Below are 21,836 nucleotides of genomic sequence, written 5' to 3' on the forward strand. Positions count from 1 at the left end.
GGACGTCCGATGATACCCGTTCAGGTTGTTCGTTGATCCGTTCACTCAGTTTTTTTTTATTACAGAGGATAGCTAGGCCATCTGACCGAACACGTGCCGGCGTCCACTCAGTTACCAGGGGCGGACTAAGTTATCATCATAAAAATTAATTCATTTGTATTAATGCACTGCATACTAAATAGCGATTTTCGTTATTTTATTGAACAAAGCAGATAAAGATAAGAGAGAAATAAATCAGCAGCGATATAGTCTCCCACACTGTTTGAAACAGCCTCACAGTGTTCGGCTAGTTTTTCCACTCCGCGCCTATAACAATATGTTGGTAGTAGTACGTCTCTTTGCATGTTATGTTGTGTTAACGGATAGTAAAGCTGTGCGATACAACATAACGATGAGACGAGAGATCTTGCGATTTATATGGCCGACTATGTTTGAATCAATAAAGCAGATGGTGCTATAAAAAAAAAGCCTCATTACAAAAGTTGGCAGTTATATAGTTTTCCTGACAAACTCCCAACTGTTTCCAAAGTTTCGTTGTACTGTAAAGCAAGCTGTTTTCTCTTACGGATCACGGTGATGTCGCCATTAGGCACTACCACCCTGGAACATGCGAGTACATCGCAACTAAATTGACCTGAGTGTAGATCCATCAGCTGATTGGAGTACGTCAGAGGCGACACAGCCAGCAGACAAACAAAGCTGCTATTTAGACGGTTGCAACTGCAGCGGGCGGTCTCTCCCCTCCGCACAGCGCCTCGTTCTACATCTACGTCTACGTCAATACTCGGCAATCCACCGGATGGTGCGTAGCGGAGGGTACTTCTGGTGCCGCTATTACCACCTTCCCTGTTCTATTTTAAAATGACGCGTGGGTAGAATGATAGTCGGTAAGCCTCTGCATCAGCTCTAATTCCTCGAATCTTCTCGTTGTGTCCATTTCGTGCGACGTATGTGGGAGCAAGAAATATTTTGTCCGACTCTTCGTAGGAGTACTCTCGTGAAATTTCAACAGTAAACCTTTCCGTAATGCAAAACGCCTCTCTTGTAGCGTCTGCTACCGGAATTTGCTGAGTATCTCTCCAACGCTGTCACAAGACTAAACGATCCCGTGACGAAACACGCCGCTCTTCGTTGGACCTTCAGTATCCCTTCTATCAGTCCTACCTGGTAAGGATCCAAGAGTGATGAACAGTACTCAAGAATCGGTCGAACAAGCGCCTTGTAAGCCACTTGTTTAGTGGATGAATTACATTTCCTTGACATTCTTCCTACAAACCTCAGTCTGTCATCTGCTTTTCCTCGTGTTTGTTTTACTCGATCATTCCACTGAATGTCGCTCCAGGCAGATACGCCAAGATGTTGACGGTAGTTAGTTTCCCGCAATTTGTCGTCAGTAGTGTAGCTGTACAGTAATGGATTATGTATGCGCTGTATGTTGCATTTATTTACGTTGGCGATCAACTGGCAGCCCCTGCACCATTCACAAATCCTCCGTGGGTCCTTCTGAATATCGTTACTGCCTGAATGGCGTTGCTATCTTCTTACAGACAACCGCATCATCTGCGAACATCCTTAAAGAGCTTCCGGGCATTCAACTGGAACATTTACATACATTGTAAACAGCAACGGTGCTACCACACTTCCTCTGGGTACTCCCGAAATTACCTTTACGTCTGTCGATTCTGTTCCGTTAAGAGCCACGTTTTGAGTTCTATCTGCAAGGAAGACTTGACTATAGCCGCAAATCTGGTTCGATGCACGATAAGCTCGTACTTTTTCACCAATCGACCGTGTGGTACAGTTTCACGTCCGATCAGAGCCTGTTCGCTTCGAGCATTCGTACTCTGGCAAGCCGGGGGGTTCGAACGAGCATGAGCGAGCAGACGCACTATTTGGAGACCTCCAGCTGGTGTATACAGGAAAGTCCCGACACCATCAAATTTTATTGAAATGGAGAACGATGCAAGAGGCTGACAGGTGATTCTCATCTAATATACAAAGCAATGCATTGTGTATCAAGGACATTTGTTAGATTATACTCCCTCCCTCCCCTCTCTTTCCCCCCCCCCCCTCTCTCTCTCTCTCTGTCCAATGGCTCTGAACACTATGGGACTTAACATCTGAGGTCATCAGTCCCCTAGAACTTAGAACTACTTAAACCTAACTAACCTAAGGACATCACACACATCCATGCCCGAAGGAGGATTCGAACCTGGGACCGTAGCGGTCGCGCGGTTCCAGACTGAAGCGCCTAGAACCGCTCGGCCACACCGGCCGGCTCTCTCTGTCCGAACAGATCTCGGAAGGCCTAATACGAATACGTCTCCGGAGACACCCAAAGTGGAACGGTGACATAGAAGTACTGCATAAAAAATAAGATATCAAGCTGAGGATCATTGGTAGGCTCCTAAGGAAATTTAACAACCCCAAGAGAGACGTTGCTTACAAAGTGGTCGTTCGACAGATCTTTCAGTATCGCTCGTCAGTCTGAGACCCTTTCCAGGTAGGATTAATAGAAGAGACAGGTTGATTCAAGGAGGAGTGGGATGCTACGTCACCAACACCAGTGACAGATGCTACAACGGAAGCGTAGTGCTTCACGGGGAGGTTTACTGACAGCTTTACGACGGTCTGCGTTGCGAAATCAAACAGGACACGTTTTTAACCCTGTCTATGAGCTTTACATTTACTTAGAACCAGGGAAGCACGCCATTTTTCGCACCAAGCACTAATAGTTCCGAATTTCGCAATAACTTTAAATAATACGTCAACCGTGTGTAAAACTGCGTTGTCCACTGACAGCCTCACAAAGAAACCAGCGATGCATACTGGGTCTGTTTTATTCATCGTCAGTCTTAACAGCCCTGTCATTTCCCTGAGACACACTCGACCCTGGTGTTACTTCTGGCAAGGCATCCCATTCTAAGAAATGTGTTTTAGTTCAAAAATGGCTCTGAGCACTATGGGACTTAACATCTGAGGTCATCAGTCCCCTAGAACTTAGAACTACTTAAACCCAACTAACCTAAGGACATCACACACATCCATGCCCGAGGCAGGGTTCGAACCTGCGACCGTAGCGGTCGCGCGGTTCCAGACTGAAGCGCCTAGAAGGGTTTTAGTTCAGCGGCTAATTTAAGCACGTAACTTGATTAAATGTGTAGAACGTAAGAGGGATGCTTAGGCTTTCCACAATTTCATGAGAGATGAAAGCATCCAGGCCGTCGTTTAAATTCTCGCGTCATCGTGGGACTGAGATGGCGCACAATTTCCGCCGCTGTGTGGCTCTAACCGTGCAGAGTGAAAAGCAATTTCGTTGCTGTCAAAGGACCTCGGCGGATGTGGTTAGCGGGCGAATCATATTTGCTCTCCCCGCAGTATTGACGCATTGGTGCTGCGGCAGACAGTGGGGAATAGAGGACTTCATGCACCGACAGCTGAAGCTGCCTGCTGCTTCACAAAACTATCATACACATGAATGAAGGTAGAAACTTAGGCTAAATTTTAATTTACGCATAGGAATATAAAGATGTTATTTTAAAAAAATCCGAAATTACAAGGATATACCTTTTACACGGATGCACAACCACGGAGTACTTTCTAAAATTACTTGTAGGATCAAAGTTCTCCTTTATTTTTCACAAATGTTCAATATGTCATCCACTCGACACACTACAAATATGCAATCAGTATTCAAACTTCTCCCACAAGTTTGAAAGCATATCTGGAGCTGCTGCATATCGTATCCTTGCTATATGGCATCGCAACTGGAAGAGGAATCATAAAGATAGAGTCTTTTACAAAAATCTCCACAAAAAAGTGGCATATCTTGAGATCAGGCGACTTTGGAGGCCAATGGCGTAGTGCGAGATTCGTACGTAGGAACAGCGGTGGAAATCACGACGCAGTCGTAAATGGATTGCACCTGTTGAAACAGAGAACAGAAAAGTCTTTTCTTGCTGTGTTACCGCCATCTAGACTGGAGGCACATTGGGTAATGAACGGGCCAGCAAGGAAGGCTGCTACCGACAAGAACATCAACTGCCATTTACAACTGAAACCACGCTTTCTGAGTTTCGCTGTATATTTACACTCTCGAGAAAATTGTTAGATTTATAACGGAATAACAAATGAAACTTTCTAGCAGTTTAAAATTGAACGCCGCACAAGCACTTGTTACCGAATCACCCGGTTTATCCGGATTCCACCCGGTTTTTAACGCTCTAATTCAACCCCCGGTTGCAACTTAATAAAACAGTGAAAAACCCCAATTTTTGGACTTCCATGTCAAGTTTCTGTTCTGTGATGTCACGTGTCATCTGGTGGGCTGGAACTGAACCTGGGAATAAATTGCCAGAGATAAAAGCAGATTGGAAACACTTCAGATGTCGTCGACTCTCGTGGCACAATCGCTCTGGAGATTGAGTATCCGCAACTTTTGAAAATTGTTTAATAGTTGCAATCCCTCCTACAATGCAGCTGCGTAAAGCATATTTTCCTTATTAAATATACATTGAATGGATGAAAGAAATGGACTTGCTGCACATTGTGTAAGTAATATGTTAAATATCTCAAGTGTACACAATACTTTGATCACTTCACATCCCAGAAAGAGTTGCTTAAGAACGTCGAAGAAGCGAGAAGAATGCTTTTGTAAAAGAAGTAAGCCTTTGCGGTACACATGAAGGTTGTTTGCATTACTTCTTGCTTTTTCATTTGGAATATGGTAAACTTACTCGAACCCGCAAATTTTGGCGGGTAACAGAGTATAAATATCTATAGAGTCAGCATAGCCTACTGCGCATCTTCTCAACATCAGTCTTGGCTAGTCACGTAATACTGGGACGACGCTGCTTGATTGCATACTGTGATAGCAGCGAAACATTTATCTTGTCTTACGAGCCTTTCCGTATGTTTACGTATTAGCATCAGTTACGGCGTAGTACTGTTTTTGCAACAGATGCAAGAAAAAGTACGTGAAAGGAGGTTCAAATGGTTCAAATGGCTCTGAGCACTATGGGACTTAACAGCTGTGGTCATCAGTCCCCTAGAACTTAGAACTACTTAAACCTAACTAACCTAAGGACATCACACATATCCATGCCCAAGGCAGGATTCGAACCTGCGACCGTAGCAGTCGCGCGGTTCCGGACTGCGCGCCTAGAACCGCGAGACCACCGCGGCGTGAAAGGAGGACCAGACACTATTCATAGATAGGTACAACTTATGACTACATGAAAATGTCGTCTTGATACGAGGAACTTTATATGTTGCAAAATATCGAGACACTACAGTACAGGATCTTATATTTTAAAGCTATTTTTTGCGACATTTTGGCCATGTGTTTACGAGACATGTGCTAGGTAAATCTGAAGTACGTTTCAGTATACACATATTCACAAACTGCAGTTAAAATTTATACGTAAAAATCAAATTAATTAACCCTGTTTCATGTAGGTTCTCAAGCCCTTCTGAATATCTAACTGCTTCTGTATGAGACGGCTTCCTACATTATGTGATTTTTTTATTTTAGATTCCCAAAAGATGAACAGAGTCAAAATATTGGTCCAGAAAACAAAAAACAGATTCAAAAGTTGCTCTAAACACGTCGTGGGAGGACGTTTTGATAGGGAGAGGTTCGGAAATGCGTGCTTGAAGGCTGATGCTGTTCCAACAACCTTTGATTTCCAACAATGTTTGTTATTGAAAGTGGCATCAAGAAAATCGCCAACAAAACGCAATTTATCAAGCGCAGATATGTCCTTCGGCAGCCAAGCAAAAAATAACAACCGCGATGGTTCTGTTTCTACGCGTTTCGTAATAATGTAGCCATATTCACGTTACGCATTTGCTAATAACGTAACCACAGTTCCGCATTTACTGCACGCACGTGGGAAAGCCATGAATGGCACACTACTCTCTTGCTACATGCCGATGCTTATATACCCGCATAAGAGTCGCGCTGCGTTTTATATACGCTGCAGCAATGCCTTCAGACGGAAACTTTTCGATCGTCCCCTATATTTTGTGCTACGTTTGCATGGACAGTACGGTGTTTTCCTGTTTATACACACGCTACTGATGAATTTGAAACATTTTCACTATGGATCACGTGGTAAACGGTAGCCAGAGCTTCCCGTTTACAACGCTCAGCCTTTGCTGGCTACTTAGCAGTTGGTGACAACTACCGGTTAGTACTCACAGCCGCTCCGTGAACTGACTCCTCGTGTCATCTGAGTAGCACACCATTTTATTTTATAACGTTGTTGCTCTTGTGTTACTTTTTAAGGCGAGTAAGTTTTGTGATACATGGCCCATTCTGTTATACGAGGGGGAGTTGGAAAATAAGTTTCTCCTGTCGAATGTGGTCAGAGTTGTGTGTGAAACGAAAAAAGAGAATAAGACATTAAAGATAAGACATATCTTTATTTTTCTACATAATTTCCAAGAACATTGAGACATTTCTCGTACCGCTTTATAAGCTTCAAAAAGCCTTCCAGGAAAAAATCAGGACGTTGCATATGGAAGAAGCGTTGAACGGCTTGTTTGGGGGTCAGCATTGCTGCCAAAGCGGCTTCCGCCGAGAGTCTTCTTGAAAGCAGGAAACAGATGGAAGTCACTTGGTGCGAGATCCGGACTGTAGGGCGGATGGTGTAGGCGCTCCCAACCAAGAGTTGCGATATGGTTTTGCGTTGCCGTCGCCGTGTGTGGTCTTGCATTGTCATCCATGAGCTGAACGCCGACTCTGAGAAGGCCAGGCCGCTTTTTCCGAATCACCTCTTTCAATTTCGACAGAGCGGCACAGTACTGCGCAGGATTGATGGTTGCATCCTCCAGAAAGTCCAGCAGCAAAACTCCTTTGGCGTCCCAGAAAACGGCGAGTAAAACTTTACTTGCAGACAGAGTACTTTTCAACTTCTTTCGGACAGGCGACGACTGATGTTTCCACTCCATGAATGCGGCCTTCCATTCGGGCGTGTAATGGTGGACACATGTTTCATACCCGGTCACAATCCGAAACAGAAGGTCACTGCCAGATTCATGGTAATGCACGAGCTGTTCCAGGCTGAATGCCATGCGTTGTTCCATGTGTGTCGGGTCACTTGTCGGGGCACCCATCGTGCTGACACCTTCCTGTATCGAAGAATGTCGTGGATGATCTTGTGAGCTCCCCTCACGTCCGATTCCAAGTTGTGCCACTACTCCATCGATGGTGATACGCCGTTTCACTTTATTCATGTCATCCACCTTCCTGACATCTGTAGTGGCCGTGCGCGTCCGTCCAGGTCTCTGTGTGTCCTGCACTTGCTAACGTCCATCACTGAATTGCTGGCATCTCCACACCATTTGTCTCGACATCACGCCTGACCCATACGTCTCAACAAGGCGGTTATGAATTTCTGTGCCTGATACTGCACGTGCCCATTCATAGCGGATAACAGCTCTCACTTCCGCCCTTGACAACGACTCCAAAACGCACCTTATCTCCATAGCTCCGGGAAAAGACTGAGCGGCTGGCCGCCTCTTTGCGCAGGCTCTGCGACTGCGCCATCTGCTTGATCGCGGTCAACCTCTACCCAATGGTGTATCGGTGCCTTGCACGTCCGCATCCCCCTGCCGTGTCGTATTTCGCCCATATCATACAACTCTGCCCACAGTCGACAGGCGAACCTTATTTTCCAACTCCCCCTCGTACATTCCATCGGCTGTGATCTGCAGATGGTCGTTGTAGTATCGTAACTTATTGATACTGCCGGAGCTGGCGCCGATATGAACAATCTGCGGGTGGCGCGAGCAGCGCTTATGAATGAAGGTAGAAACTTGGGCTAAATTTTAACTTACGCATAAGACCATAAAGATGTTATTTAAAAAATTCCGAATTTACAAGGATATACCTTTTACATGGATGCACAGCTACGGAGTACTTTCTAAAATTACTTGTAGGATCAAAGTTTCCATTTACTTTTCACAAATGTTCAATATGGCATCCACTCGACACACTACAAATATCCAGTCGGTACTCAGACTTCTCCCACTCATTTGAAAGCATATCTGGAGTTGCTGCATACCGTGTCCTTGCTATATGGCATAGAAAGTGCAAGAGGAAGCAAAGTCGGAGTCGTTTGCAAAATCCCCACAAAAAAGTGGCATATCTTGCGATCAGGCGACTTTGGAGCTCAATGGCGCAGTGCGAGATCCCTACGTAGGAACAGCAATGGAAATCACGGCGCACAGTCGTAAATGGATTGCACCTGTTGAAACAGAAACGCGAAAGTCTTTTGTCGCTGTGTTACCGCCGTCTAGACTGGAGGAACATTGGGTAATGAACGGGCCAGCAACGCAGACTGCTACCGATAAGCACATCAGCTGCCATCTTACAACTGGTATCACACTTTCTTTGAGTTTCGCTGCACATTTATATTCTCGAGCAAATTGTTATATTTATAACGGAATAACAAATGAAACTTTCTAGCAGTTTAAAAGTGAACGCCGCACAAGCACTCGTATCTTGCGTTACCGAATCACACGGTTAACCCGGACTTCACCCGGTTTTTGACGCTCTACTTCAGCCCCCGGTTGCAACTTAATAAAACAGTAAAAACCCCAATTTTTGGACTTCTATGTCAGTCATCTGGTAGGCTGGAACTGAACCTGGGAATAAATTGCCAGAGATAATAGCAGATTGAAAACACTTCAGAGATCGTCGATTCTCGTGACACGGTGACTTGATGGTGTGATTTCATCAACAATCGCTCTGGAGATGAGTATCCGTAACTTTTGAAAATTGTTTAATACTTGCGATCCATCTTACAATGGAGCAGTGGAAAGTATATTTTCCTTGTTACACATACATTGGATGGATGAAAGAAATGGACTTTCTGCACATTGTGTAAATAATATGTTAAATATCTCACGTGTTCGCAATACTGTGGTAACTTCAAATCTAAGAAAGAGTTACTACAGCCATTGTAGTGTCGTGGCTTATTGATACTGCCTGAGCGGGCGCCGAGATGAAGATACCTGCGGGCGCTGCCAGCAGCGCTTTGAAGATCGCCACAAATAGGATGACGTCACCGATGAAGATCCTCCAGGCCGCCGACCGATGGAGTCCGCCAGACGGTGTTGTAATCAGCGGCCACCTGTGCGCCTTCTTCCAATTCAATATTACGAGGGTTGCCCACAAAGATATGCACCGCGTTTTTTTCTCAGCCGAAAATAATGCTACGAATGCGACGCCTTACGTATGTATTATTTGAAGTCTCCTGAGTGAGCGCGCCAAATTTCCGTTACTTCTGACAAACTGCGTAGCAGCAGGACAGTTTCAAAATAACGTCTGTAGGTGATGTACGTTACGAGCAACGTACCGCCAGTGAATTTCTCACTGTAGGGAAAGAAACTGTGGGGAATATTCACAAACGCTCGTAGAAAGGCTACGGAGCATCTGCTGTAGGCAGAAGTACAGTTAGTCGCTGAGCACGGAGGGTGAGGTTCAATAGAAGGCGGTTCCGCGGAGCTCCACGATTTACAGCGGTCGGGGAGACCATCCACGGCTGTCACACGTGACATGTTGCAGGAGCACATCTAGTCATTCGCCGTTAAAGGATGTCATTCGTGGAAGACATTTTGCGGGCGATGAGGAGGCGATTTACACAGTGAAGCACTGGCTCCAGTATTGGTACCGACAGGGCATGTACGCCTTTGTTCGCGCTGTAGGAATGCCATAGAATGAGATGGAGATTACGTGGAAAAATAGGGTGTGTAGATAAAAAACCATCCTTTCATGTGTGTAATTCTCAGTAAGTTCAATAAAGAATAGTTGAAGAAACAAAAAATATGGTGCATTACTTTCTGGGCAACCCTCGTAGTTCCCTGCTGCTAGTTGGTGCCGAACGTTTCACCGAGCTACCGCCAAACATTCATTGTACACAGACGCACGTCCATGTCGTGCCTCTGCTTATAGCTAGCCACAGCTGCCGCATGTTGTCAACAGTGTAAAAGTAATTCAGTAACAAGCTGAGTAAAATATATTTATTTAAAATGCACTTATGTTAACTAATCTTTTGATTGCCTATCCTGGTTCCCACGGTGGCAGATCCCTTTGGCCACCTTCCAACAATTTATCGTTAGCAACGAGGACGTAACATTTGGTTGATCGGAACATAACAGTTACCGACTCACGCTATAACAGTGGTATAGGTCGAAACGCGTTACCGGAATTAAAAATGAATAATTTATTACGTTATGGACATTGTGGTGACGTCAGACAATAAGACTGACACAATTCGAAACAGTGTGAGCATTAAGGTTTAAGGGCCTTTTGTAAAAGTGTATGTTAAAGAAAAGTGTCTGTTCTTTGATAGCCGAGCATGGTTCATTGTTTGCGTTGTACTGTGGAGTTCATGGATGTGTTCAGTTTATGTATATTAAATGCGAAAATAAAGTGTACAGTGCATTCACATCCAGTGTACATCCTTTCATTGAAGCATAAATTTCCCCGCAGTGGTGACCCCAAACTGGACGATTACCTTCTACAAGTGTATTGCAACAAACCGTTCGCGATATAGCTTCCAACAAAAGAAAAAAGAAGAAGAACCTCAAAGTCAATAGCAAGATTCTACTACCACACCTGCAGTGACTGCAAGCAACGGCAATCACATGGTCAACAGGAACGTCAAGATTCCCCCATTTTCACCGACAAACGCTCAGTTATGGTTAACCCAAGTAGAAGCCGTCTTCCGTTTCCATGGCATTATGTCGGACACGGAACAATTCACAGTAGCTGCTGCACAATTGGACCTAAGTGTTCAGTCGACAGCCGTACGCAGATCTAACGGAAAAGATTTTGCAACGTTTTATGCTGTCGACAGACTTACAATTGCATAAGATCACTGATAGTGAAGAGAGTTCCAGTTGTTCCCCTCCCAAGTGCTCCGTTCACTGCGCGTGTTGGCTGGACGGGGCATACTGTCGGAACAATCTCTCAAACTGTTTTGGCTCCGTTGTTTACCTCTGCATGTTCGGGCTATTTTCTTTGTCTTCACAAATTTGTCTGTAGCCGAAATCGCACACGAAGCTGATGCTATTGCTATTACTTATACAGAAGTAAATATGAGTGCAGTGGTGTCAGAGGTTATGGCGGGTGGCCCCGAACCATGCATAGTAGCGGCAGTTGCTTCGGACGGTCCCGCATCGTGTATTGCAACGCCGCCCCCTCACAGTTCGACACCGGAACCATCTAAGGACAACTTAGTCAATGAATTAGGTCGCCCACATCGCTAGACTGCTGAAGCAGAAAGAAGCAGCGCGTGTGCCAGTGTGGAGATCGAGGCCACTAATGGTGTCGCTTTCACTGACCTTTCGATAAGGCTGCAAGAAGACGTTCCAAACCATGTGCCTACCCAAACTGCAAAGATGAGGGCAAGCAGATCCACACATTCGTCTCCACTATTTGAAGTGCCTACAACCAATGTGAAACAACACAGTTTCTGCAGTTACAGGTTCAGCTAGACTTTTTGTGAAAGACAGATTAACCAGTGACCTTTTCCTAGTTGATACCGGGTCAGAGAAAAGTGTGTACCCAAAATCACAAGCTGTGAACCCTTCTGCCGGACTAGTACCTATTCTCACAGCGTCCAACAATTCATCAATTGCTACATTAGGAAGGATAAATTAGACTCTTGATTTGGATGAGAACTTCCGCCCCACATGGACCTTCATTGTGGCAGATGTTAGCGGTGCTATCTTGGATGCTGATTTCTTAAATTATTTCTCCACAATGCCTGATTTAGCGGACGAGTGTCTAGTTAGAATGCCACAATCTCCTGTTCACTCTACAGCGCCAGTTCGGATGTTTTGTGACGCCGTTATTTGTGGAAAATACTTGTTATAGCTAAGTATGCATCACAAAATCTCAGCATGATGCGGAGAATGGAAGTGCTTGCCACACGAAAACATGACAAGCTACCTGTAATAAGTAACGCAAAAGTGGTCCAGAAAATTCGTGTTCACGAAATGTAAAGAATAAATAAAAACGAAAACCCACTGATGATGGCACAGTGGTGCCGAAACATGTTAGCGTACTGAGAAAAACGGCGTTTTGCGTAACTAGCGGACCTCAAATCCCAAAAATTGTAACTGCAAACACGGCCAATACAAGGAGCCGCAAATCAAAAGTAGGAATGGTTCCTGTCGTTTGTGTGGCAATTACAGATGGTTAAATGCCCGCACAATTTCTGATGCCGTCCCAAATATGACTTATTTCAATAGCAATGTGGCTGACACATGTGTCTTCAGTGCTGTCGATTGCGCCACAGTATTTTTTTCAGATTCCAGTATCTAAGAGGGACAAACATAAACTGCCCTTACTACACCATTTGGAATTTCGAGCACAGCACTATGCCTTTCAGTTTGTGCCGCACAAACTTGGCAGCACTTTATGCCTGGGGTCCTCCATGGGCTGTCTTTCACCTTTTGCTATATGGACAATATTGTGATCTTCTCGGAGAGCCATGAGCAATACCGCCAACATTTGTGTCAATGTTCGACAGGTTACAGAGTTTCGGCACTATGATAAATATTGATAAATGCACATTCGCCAGACAGCAAGTTCAGTTTCTTGAATACACAGCCTCACGTGCTGGTATTTCGTCGATGCCCGAGAGAGTGAACATTATGCAGCTGTCGCCGCCAACCACCTTCAGATGTCACCAGCATGTTCTGGGATGCTTAATTACTGCAGATATCATCTGCATCACTTGGCTCCCCTTCAAAAACCTAATAACTGGCAAAAACACTTTGGACAACCGACGCATCCAGTGGACTTCCAAAAACATAACTGCTTTCAGCTCCATGAAGACTACGCTTTGCTAACACCGCATTGTTCGCGTATACGGTTGCGACGGTACCCATCGCCTTACTGGTTGCTGCAAGCTAGACGGCCGTCGGTGCTGTTTTGCAGCAATGTGTTTCCTCTTCCTGGCAATCTCTGGCATTATTCTCAAAAGATCTGTCCCTGTAACAATTACGTCGGAGCGTCTTTGATAGGGAGCTGTAGGTCATCTACTTGGCCATCAAGCATTTCTGGCAGTAGCTTGAGGGATACTTTTACTGTGTTCATTGATCACAAGCCTTTATGTCAATATTTCACAGAGTCATGGAGCTGAGCTCCCCACGTCAGTGTCGGCAGGCAGATTTCATTGAACAATTTACAACCAATATCTGACATATCTCTGGCCAGGATAATGTCGTCATTGACTGTTTGTCTCTGGATTTTGCGTTGATTGCAGCCCTGGTTGTTTATCAAGATTCATATCCCTTCCTTCTTCAATGCCAGCAGAATCCACCATCAACTGGTTTGCATCTTGGACTCCCTCCTCTGCAAGTTTTCGTCAAAAGGTACCATGTGACATGTCCTGCAATAGGGTTCTCCTACTTATTCTGGCTCAATAGTTCTGCCCTAGTTTTGACATTTTTCACACCTTGTCTAACCCAGGTGTTAAGGCTAGTGCTAAATTAGTGGTTGATAAGGTCGTCTGTCCCAGGCTGGATTGTCGGCAGTGGGTGAAGTGTTGCTACAAATTTCAATCTTCAAAAATTGCTGGTCATATTTCCGTTCCTAGATCTTCTTTTCCCTACCCTTCAGGGTGATTTTCACACATCCACTTGGATATTGTTGGTCCCTTCCCCTTTATCGTGGTTTCCGCTACATAGTGACAATAATAGACAGGTTCACAAGGTGGCCTGAGGCTGTTCTGGTCACAGACATTTCTGCTCTCTCTGGCGCCTAAGCTCTGTTTACTTTTTGCTTTTCACTATTTGACAACACTTAGATTTTTACTACCGGCAGAGGTGGGCAATTTGACTACCTTTTGTGTGCCTCGGTGTGGCTGTAGTCACATTCACCAGTAATGGGATAGTAGTGCACTTACACAGTACTTTGAATGTGGACCTGACACATTACCTATGGTGGTTCTAGGCCTTCACATTGTTGTAAAAGAAGATATTGGGTGCTCTATAGCCTAGCTTGTCTACAGAGAGACGTTGAGGGTCCAAAGTAATTTTTTTACCCTCTCCTCTATTCCTGTCCTTTGTTTTAGAGACTTTGAACTCTTGTTACAGAAGCTGCAATCGTATATGCAATTTATTTCGCCGCAGAAACCCGTATGTCACGGTACAAAAACCTTTTTTATGTAGTAATGATTTACATACATGCTCTTTTGTGTGGCAGGGAGAGGGAGCTGTCAAGCCTCCACTCTCCCAATTAGATAAAGGCCGTTTTAAGGTGTTACACCATTTGGACAAGACCTTTGTCCTGGATGTAAACGGACTTTTGAGATACTGTGTCAATTGACTGATCGAAGCTGGCTTACATGGAGGAGTATTAAGGTTCTATGGTTACCCCATGGGTGCGACAAGTGCCTCAGTCAGTCTCACACTCTCCTTCTTTCCCTCTTGGAAATCTAACGATCCTTTTTCCGCGGGTCAGGAGGCAGATTTCTTGTCGCTTTACACATATTCAGGGGGCTGCAGAATTTCCTCACAGATCTCGGCCACGTAACGTGAAATTCTTCGAAACAAATCGACGAAAATTTATTTTTCCAAACTCTGCCCTCCAAAACACAAAAATGAGAGGGGGGGGGGCTAATGTGGTGACATGAGACAATAAGATTGACACAAGTCGAAACAGTGTGAGCATTAAAGTTTAAGAATCTTTTGTGAATGCGTATGTTACCTTTGTTCCTTTCTTCTTTAATAGTCGAGTTTGGGTCTGTGTCTGCATTGTATTGTGGAGTTTATACGTGTTTTCAATTGATGTGTATTAAATGTGAAAATAAAGTGTACAGCGCATTCACATCCCGCATACATCTCTTTATTGAAGACGAAATAATAAGTTTCCCATAACCTCTTTTTTGTTAAAATATGAAGTACAATATCTACTGTTCCTCAGTGATGTTAGAAATTATTTCCACTTAGAGTAGCTACTTTATCCAAGTTCTCCATGCGCAACAGCTCTGTTGTAGCGACTGCCACTGGAATTTGATGAGCACGTTTGTGACGCTCTTGCGCTTTTTAAAGGAACCCGTGAAGACAACCTCTGCTCTTCTTTGGATTTTCTCTACTTTCTCTATTGGAGATGCCTTGGAAGGATAATGGACTAACGAGCAATACTCGTGAATTGGTCTAGCATCTATGTTATACCAGTACTCCACAAATCACTGTACGAACGTTACTTTGTGCCATATTCTGTTGTGCTCTACGCACATATGGATTGGGGGCGAATGATCGTATCTGTTTCCAATACTCACCTCAGTGTCTCTTGTCTTATTCTGATGACGGAGACAGTAGCGCTGTTGCACAGTTCACCTTCGAATACCAGTTTCATAAAGTTAACGATCAGGCTTTGCGAGATTACGTAGCCTTTCTTTAGAAGCTCCCAAAAATCTGTAATCACCTACGACGAACATTTCCTTTGTCTCGGTACTGTCCCAAATGATTTGAAACGACACTTAGTGGTAAATTCATTTCAAGGCATTAGATGGTGCTACTCTGCAAAATAGGGACCAGGCGACGTTTTAGATACATTGTATTTCAGCTGTCACCACGAGATTACACTCGGCTCAGAGAAAAAGTATTGACACCACGCAGACATTACGAATCTATCTGAAGTTCGTTCCTGTTTGAAACAGGCAGAACTCCTATCTCCTTCCAGCGAATCTTTTAAGTCACTATTAGTGCGTCTCTGAATTCGTTCATATTTATTGTCATGTCTGCTTGATAAGGTTTCATGATACTGGAGCAGTACTCTGGAACATGTGCCGCTAGCTTTTCGTATGCAATCTCCTTAACACATGCTCTGCACGTTCCCAGAGTCCTCCTAAAAATATAAGTATTCCATTCATATTCCCTACCATTGATTTCACAAATTTGTGTTGCATAAAGTTTCATGTCAGGCTTAAGTATTCATATAATGTGATAGACTCCAAACGTTCGCAACTAATGTTGTAAGCGGATACTGTGATGTTATTCAATTTGTTTATGGTCACTATCTTACATTTACGCACATACAAAAACATTGTAAATACTATTTAATTTCTTCTGCATTTTCTTACATTTATTTTTGAGTATGAACCCATAGTTGCTCTAAATTGTTTAAAGAATGTGTTTTTCTTGGGTATACTCTTCTTTTGTTTTGAAACAAATCTTTGTCATTACCTTGGGTATTATCAAGTTACATCACAATAAAAATTATGCAGACGGCAAGTTTTATTCCACACATCAGTGTAAGGAAAAAGCAACATGTAAGCAAACCAATTTTTATTTGGATGTAGCTTAATAATAGCCAAAGGGGCGAAATTATATAATTATAAACATTTAAATAAAGTTTACTCAGCCTCATAAGGCCAACTGAGGAGCTACTTGAGTACGAAGTAGTGGTTACGGGTTCTGAAAAGCTGATAAAGTTTAGGAGAGAGATTTTCTGATCGTATGTCCCTCCATACATCTGCACCTACATCTACATAGCCACACTGCAAATCACCAAATCACACTAAGTGCCTGACAGAGGATCATCGAACTGCATTCACAGTAATTTCTGTTAATCTACTCTTGAACAGCGGGCGGGAAAATTAATTTTGTTTTAAATTTGTGGTAAGATCTTATGGGACCAAACTGCTAAGGCCATTGGTCCGTAAGCTTACACACTACTTAATCTAACTTAAACTAACTTACACTCAGGACAACACACACGCCCATGCCCGAGGCAGGACTGGAACCTCCGACGGAAGAAGCGTGACAAGACGCATCAGAAGAAGCTAACACATACATGTACCCGTGCGAACTCTGATTTCCCTTATTTTATTATGATGATATATATATATATATATTTATATTTATATTTATTATATATATATATATATATATATATATATATATATATTTATTTATTATGATGATATATATATATATATATATATATATACCGGGTGATCAAAAAGTCAGTATAAATTTGAAAACTTAATAAACCACGGAATAATGTAGATATAGAGGTAAAAATTGACACATGTTTGGAATGACATGGGGTTTTATTATTAGAACAAACAAAAAAACCAAAGTATTGCTAGACGCGTGAAAGATCTCTTGTGCGCGTCGTTTGGTGATGATCGTGTGGTCAGCCGCCACTTTCGTCATGCTTGGCCTCCCAGGTCCCTAGACCTCAGTCCGTGCGATTATTGGCTTTGGTGTTACCTGAAGTCGCAAGTGTATCGTGATAGACCGACATCTCTAGGGATGCTGAAAGACAACATCCGACGCCAATGCCTCCCCATAACTCCGGACATGCTTTACAGTGCTGTTCACAACATTATGCCTCGACTAAGCTGTTGTTGAGGAATGATGGTGGACATATTGAGGATTTCCTGTAAAGAACATCATCTTTTTTGCTTTGTCTTACTTTGTTATGCTAATTATTGCTATTCTGATCAGATGAAGCGCCATCTGTCGGACATTTTTTGAGCTGTGGTATTTTTTAGGCTCTAATAAAACCCCATATCATTCCAAGCATGTGTGTCAATTTGTACCTCTCTATCTACATTATTCCGTGATTTATTCAATTTTCAAATTTTTTGATCACTCGGTATACACGAAGATGGTATCTGTTCTTTCGGACATGTCCGAAAGAACAGATACCATCGGTAACCATGGAGCTAGTTAGAATGAAATTACTATGAAATTACAACCCTTAGCTGCTCACAGACGTTGACATATGTCAACGGGGACAGATGAAAATGTGTGCCCCGACCGGGACTCGAACCCAGGATCTCCTGCTTACATGGCAGACGCTCTATCCATCTGAGCCACCGAGGACACAGAGGATAGTGCGACTGCAGGGATTTATCTCTGGCACGCCTCCCGCGAGACTCACATTCTCAACGTACTGTCCCGCACTACATTCGTAGTGCCCCCGCCCATTATACTCATTACTCACGGCTCGTTGCCGATTCCCGTAAGAGTTCGGGCTCTGTTTGTGCATTCGCACAGAAGAAGAAGATGGTCAAGTGGCTGGTGAGCCTTATATATATATATATATATATATATATATATATATATATATATATATATATATATATATATAATGGGCGGGGGCACTACGAATGTAGCGCGGGAGAATGTGAGTCTCGCGGGAGGCGTGCCAGAGATAAATCCCTGCAGTCGCACTATCCTCTGTGTCCTCGGTGGCTCATATGGAGTCAGTCGGCTCACAGCCGAATTAGCGTGCGGAGCTGCTCCACGCGCCGTCAGACGCTCCGCTCTCGGTGGTGTTTACTTCCGCGTCGCGGTGTTTGTGTCTATCGAGTCCAGACTAACGTACTCCATGGCGCACTCGTACCGCCGTGCAACGATCAAAGTAACGTTTCAGGCCGAACATCCACGACCCAGAGCTTTCGAAGTCGAACAGTTCATCCGAGAGGATCTACGTTTGAACCCCCAGGACGTAATCGGCATACACTTTTCCATCACTGGAAGTGTTGTCTACATCAAGATGTCACCGGAGGAAATTTGCACTGACATAATTCATCGTCATGCCACCGGACTAAAATTTAAACACCCTGATGGACATATGGGTGCTGTGACAGTCGCCCATGCTGGATTCGGTCTCCGGACATTGCGGGTGTTTGAGCTTCCGTTCGAGGTGCCTCAGGATGTGGTCATTGCCGCTTTCCAGCCATATGGCACCGTCTTGGGTCACGTCGCGGAGAAGTGGCAAACATTTACCACCTACCCCGTACTAAATGGCGTCCGGCAAATAAAAATTGAGCTGACGAAACATGTCCCATCGTACCTGCTGATTGGCGGTTTGAGGGCCATCGTCATGTACGATGGACAGCCACGAACGTGCGCAGGATGTGGCCAGGGGGGACATGTACGTTCCGAATGCTTACACCTCCGTTTAATACAGACGCCGTTACGTGAAGAGACCCAGGCTTCGACGGTCACGTCCTTACCCATCACCTACGCCAAGGTTGCACAGGACCCCATCGTGCCACTCCCGATCACGCCAGCAGCATCGTCAACGCCACCCGCCGCAGCACAACGCGCCGACGACACAAGCACGGCGTCGCCTTCAGTGCTCGCTTCAGGACCGTCCGGGCTGCAGACCGAAACCAATGTTCCTGTTGGAACCATGGACGTCGACCTCGGTTTCGTGCCGACGTCTGCCTTTGTCCAGACGGGTTCGGCGTCAGACGACGGGCGACCACATTCTGATTCAGAAGGCCACATAAGAAAACAGCGGTCGCCTCGCAAACACATAACGACGACGAACGCCTTCCGATGACACCCTTTCTCAGACGGCCCCGCGAGATGTCGACCTGATGTCTGACGGTGATCTCCCACATTGTGTCCAGTCACGCGATGTGGCAGCAACAGGCGCCCCTCCTGTGACGCCTCCTCTCACAGCCTGGGACGTGTGCTCGCCGTTGTCAACGAATGATGATGGCGGTCCCCCTGCCACTCATGTTGGGGAATCCACAACACTCGTTCCGGACGCACGAGACCGTCACATGTCCACGTCGTCAGCTTCCTGGGCCGATGACGTTGAAGAAGAAGTGGAACAGACTGCCAGCGTGTCTGCACAGGAGTCCACCACGGCGACACGGGGGTTGGCGCCCCGCCAGTAATTATCACCACTGCGGCACCACCGGCGAGTCTCCACCCACCGGCTACTTCTACCGCACGTTCGGCAAATACTGAGGATGGCCGTACACAGCAATATCGTATCGCCACGATGAATCTTGCCACCATTCGTGTCCCCCATAAACTGGCCATGTTCCGAGACACTATTTACTCTGCGGATGTTGATATAGCACTCTTACAAGAGGTGTTTGTGGCTGACTTCCTTGTTCCCACCGGATACAACGCACATGTTTCCCCCGCATCCGACACCGGTAGCGGCGTCGCCATCCTACTACGCGACCGACTCCCTGCAGAGGACGTCATCTACCTCCCCACTGCGCGAGGTAAGGCCCTCACACTGTTCGGCTTTCGTATTATTAATATCTACGCTCCGTCCGGAACTGGCCGCCGTCATGACCGACAAGCTTTTTTTGCCGAAAGCATCACACCCCTCTTCACAGGTCCGCAGGACGATTTGGTACTCGGTGGGGATTTTAACTCCACACAAGAGCCCGCGGACCAACTCCCGCGACATTCACCTTGTGCATCTCTCTCAGTGGTCATCGACCGTCTACGACTTATTGACACTTAGAAGAAGCTCCACGGAATTCAACAGGGCTATACATTCTACACGTCTCACTCGTCAAGCCGCATAGATCGCATCTACGTTACTCGCTCCCTTGCTGATGGCACACGTCATGCGGAAGTCTGGCCTTTGGCCTTTCCAGACCATGATGCGTACCTCTGTGACGACACTCTCGCCCGACAGCTCACCTGACCTCCTCAGACTGTCGCCGTATGGTCGAAGAAGCGTGGGCACGCTGCCGCCATCGTCGAGAAGCCTATGACTCCACCTTATCATGGTGGCTCTCCTGTGCAAAGCCGACCCTCAGGAAGATACTGATGAGTTATGGGAAGGAATATAAGGCGTGGCAAACTAATACCCTGCACTTCTACTACACCATACTACGTGACTGTGCGACGATGCCTTTCTCGTCAGCCCGGCACTCGATGGTCCATCGCACGAAGGCGCAGATCTCCTTGATCATGCGGTGTCCTTTGGAAGGAACTGTAGTCCGTTCTCGTGCTTCTAATCGAATCCCTCAAGAACGTCCGTCGATGTACCACCTCCTTCAGGAACGACAACGACGACGACGAACTCTGGTCCAAGTGCTCACTGATGTGGAAGAGCGCCGGCACGACACCCAACAAAACATCGGTCGTGCTCCCCATGCTCATTTTGCCGGGCTATACGCAGCCGTACCGCATTATGCAGCACTGATCACAGAAGTCGCTCAGCTTACTACGAACACTCTTCCAGAGGATGCACTGCATGACCTCCAAGACGACGTAACCACAGATGAAGTGGTAGATGCTATCAAGGCGGGTTCCGATAACAGATCTCCTGGACCTGACGGTATACCCATCGAATTTTATAAAAGTTTTCACAATTTGTTGGCTTCCACGTGGACGGGAATCGCACAAGAGCTGATGTCACCGATCACAGTGGTCCCGAGCGCTTTTCTAGATGGCATTATTATCCTCGTACATAAACCGCAGGGGTTATCGAGGGTCCAGGACTATCGACCAACTTCTTTGCTCAACAGTGACATCAAAATATTCACACGGCTATTGGCGTCGCGACTCAAGAAGGTCGCATGTTACGTCACATCCTGCGACCAGACTTCCCTAGGAGGCGACAACAACATCCGTACGGCCCTTTGCCGTTACAGAGACATGATAGCATTGGCGCATTATCAAAGTCTCCCTGTCGCCTTGGCTTCACTGGACTTTAGCCAGGCTTCGACCGTGTTGACCACTTCTATTTACGGACAGTTCTTCAGCATATGGGATTTCCTGGCGGTATTGTTATAGTGGTTATGCGCCTGTCGAGTGGTGCAACCTCTAAAATCATGTACAATGGTCGCCTCACACCGCCCCTGGTCATCGCACGATCTGTACGACAAGGCTGCCCTCTTTCCACGATTTTATATGCTTTCGCCTTGGAACCCCTGCTCCAGGGCATGCGCCAACGTTTGGAAGGTATGGCTGTGCACGGCCACCGTTTTTGTTGAACAGCCTACGCAGACGACATAGTACTATATCTGCGCAGTGAAGATGAAGTACGAGCAGCACTGACATGGGTGGCGACTTACGGCGAAGCG

At 45.5% G+C, this 21,836-nt stretch overlaps 1 protein-coding gene and 1 non-coding gene across 2 annotated transcripts in view; both read right to left on the reverse strand.

Moving 5' to 3' along the window:
- LOC126184960 (glutamate [NMDA] receptor subunit 1) overlaps positions 1-21,836 on the reverse strand; it is a 513,057-nt gene that overhangs the window by 276,854 nt on the left and 214,367 nt on the right. The window lies entirely within an intron of this gene.
- Trnat-ugu (transfer RNA threonine (anticodon UGU)) lies at positions 17,789-17,862 on the reverse strand. Its single transcript has one exon. It is a non-coding gene; the product is annotated as a tRNA-Thr (tRNA).

This window comes from Schistocerca cancellata, chromosome 4 (genome assembly GCF_023864275.1).
Source record: "Schistocerca cancellata isolate TAMUIC-IGC-003103 chromosome 4, iqSchCanc2.1, whole genome shotgun sequence".
Classification (NCBI taxonomy): domain Eukaryota; kingdom Metazoa; phylum Arthropoda; class Insecta; order Orthoptera; family Acrididae; genus Schistocerca; species Schistocerca cancellata.